The sequence below is a fragment of the Portunus trituberculatus genome, chromosome 17 (assembly GCF_017591435.1).
Source record: "Portunus trituberculatus isolate SZX2019 chromosome 17, ASM1759143v1, whole genome shotgun sequence".
Lineage (NCBI taxonomy): Eukaryota > Metazoa > Arthropoda > Malacostraca > Decapoda > Portunidae > Portunus > Portunus trituberculatus.
The window spans coordinates 890,001-892,500 of record NC_059271.1 but is presented as its reverse complement, the minus strand read 5'-3'; the positions used below and the strand labels follow the sequence as shown (position 1 = coordinate 892,500).

Sequence of the window (2,500 nt, the reverse complement as noted above, 5' to 3'; positions counted from 1 at the left end):
TTACGAGCAGCAAGCGAAGGAGGCAACTCTGACCTCTCAACATGATTTGTACAAGATTTTTTTTAGAGTGCTATTTATATTTTAAGTTCCACCGTTCATGACATGACGTAAAAGAAATTTTGACGCCATGAATAAAATGGAAAGCGGACCAATGGCTGACCCCATGGGATCAATTACTGTGCTTTTAGAGACGTGGCGGGGCGGGGCGGGGCAGGGCGCAGTGGGAGGGAAGGCCCCGAGCCCCAACCTGAGCGCCGGAGCGACCCTGAGTTGCCGGCGGGGCCACCTTGGGTTGTACACAATACGCTTCAACACACACCTGAGATAATTATCATTATTATATTGTTTTCATGAGAGATGCAAACTACCATGTTAAGGTTTCTTCCTGTTGAATATGCACCGTGACCGCCAGTTTTACTTGGCGTGCATACAAAGTAGCGGTACCTGTGTGCAGGTGTATGTGACCTGTAACACAGCATTGGTCTGTCAACTCACATATAGATGCACACACGTATAGTCATTGATATGTACATGTAAATGTTGTAGTTGTACTATTTTCTTGTTGATGCCTAATGACTGGCGAGGGCGGAGTCCCGCCGTGTCTCGCACGCGGCCGTGCCCTGCGGCCCGTGCATGGCGGCAGGGTGTCCCAGCAACGAAGGTGGTGCAGAGTGGTGGTGGTGGGGCGGTGCAGGCTGCCGCAGGTCACAAGCATCACTGACAACGACGAGAGGCGCAGGTCAGTAGCGAGCGTGACCACCAGCTGAAGAAAAGACGTTCGTGCGGTGAAGGTGACGAGAGGGAGAGAGAAGTCCAGGCCGCCCGCCACCCATCAGCGTCATCACTTCAGGAGTTATCATCGAAGTAGTTCACTCGCTGCAGTATTCAGGTCAGAGGCGAGCTGAGTCTCTCTGACCTTAGTTTTGTGCCGCCGCAGCCCGGCCAGGAGGGTGTCCCGGGCAGGGCTGCAGGCTGCGCAGCCCCGCCCTCCCCATGCTTCCCCTGACATGAGGTGTGGGAAGGGTCGGCTGTTGTGTAGAGTCTGTGTGTAGCCAGCGACGTAGTCAAGTATGGACGTTTTTTTTTTTTTTTTTAAATAATATTTTATATCCACCAGTAACGCGCCGAAATGCTGCACAGATTAATAGTCTTTCTACTTTATTCTGAAATCAAATTCAAAGCTGAGATAATCACGCTCAGCACGCGGCAGCCAAGGCATTAAGCCCCTTATCAAACATTCATTATTTCTAAATGATGAATGAACTCTCCATTTCCTTTCCCATGTCAATAAGGTGCAGCATTTCGCCACGCTGGGACTTTGTCACCAGGAAGAGGAAATAAAATAAATACACGCGCGCAGCAGTGCAGTGAGAGGCGAGGGAGTGTGAGCAGCGACGGGTGACGAGCCATTTTGTATCTTGCATGAGTCTTTATTCAGTGGCGCGTGTAAATAGAGGCGAGGAGGGAAAGGTTTGGCCAGCGGTCCACAGGGAGGCGAGGGCAGGTGGTCAAGGTAGGACACTCGAAAGGGTTGCCTGTTTGGCCTTTTTGTACTTTTCATTGCGTCAGGCGTTTCCTTTCCGAGTTTCGACAGAAGTAGTTACTATCGCCATCACAGCCCCAGTCATCTTTTTTTACTGTTGTCATCCTCATCCCGTCACCCCTCGCCCTTCACCCTCATCTTTGGTACAGTGATCACCCGCACCACCATCACTCCACGCATCATCATCACCATCAGCCACCATCACCATAAGACAAGCTATTGTTTACGACCACTTGCCCTCAGCGGAACAGACGCACACGTGTAGGCAAGTCCTGCGTACACGTTAGAGGCGTCGAGTGCACGGAGAGTAAGAAATGAAAAAGAGAAACGCTGCAGAGGATTTTTACGATAACTTAACCTAAGAGTTATGTTTTTATCAAGGTGGTGAGGGAAGGAACTGGCCGGAGGAAGGCCCCTTCTTCTCACCTGGCCACCGCAAACACCTGTGATGGTTAGTTATTAGTAAATCACCGAGGAGGAGGAGGAGGGGAGGGCTACCCATTGTCTCTGTTCCTCTTCACAAAGCAACACTCACTGTACACAAACCAACACACACACACACACACTTTTCTAACAATAGTCGTCGTTCCTGATGTAGAGGAAATCGGCCAACACAAAGACACCTACACTTAAGCATACACATATACTCGCAAAGGGTGATGAGGGACACAGGCACATCCCTCTCCTCTTTCCTTTAGGTCTTAGGCTGTATCTGTTACCCTGAGCCCGACCAGATACAGCCCGACGCCTCTCCATTCCTTCATTTCATCTCTCCTTCCTCCATCCATCCATCTTTCTCTCTCTTTCTCTTTTTCTCGCTTTCATTCCTTCATCATTTTTCTTTACATTTTTTGTTTCTTCATATTCTTCTCCATTTCTCTTCCATTCCCTACTTCCCTTCCTTCCTTTCTCCTTCCCTCCCTCCCTCCTTCCTTCCTTTACTGCAAACGTGTCTCT

At 49.8% G+C, this 2,500-nt stretch overlaps 1 protein-coding gene across 1 annotated transcript in view; it reads left to right on the top strand.

The window, feature by feature from the left end:
• The window catches only part of LOC123505213 (alpha-2A adrenergic receptor-like), a 553,609-nt gene extending 551,192 nt beyond the window's left edge, over positions 1 to 2,417 (top strand). The window contains exon 2 of the mRNA XM_045256391.1: positions 1 to 2,417. This exon is cut by the window's left edge and continues 1,205 nt beyond it. The gene's annotated coding sequence lies outside the window, so the exon portion shown is untranslated.
• Positions 2,418 to 2,500: the final 83 nt, after the last annotated feature.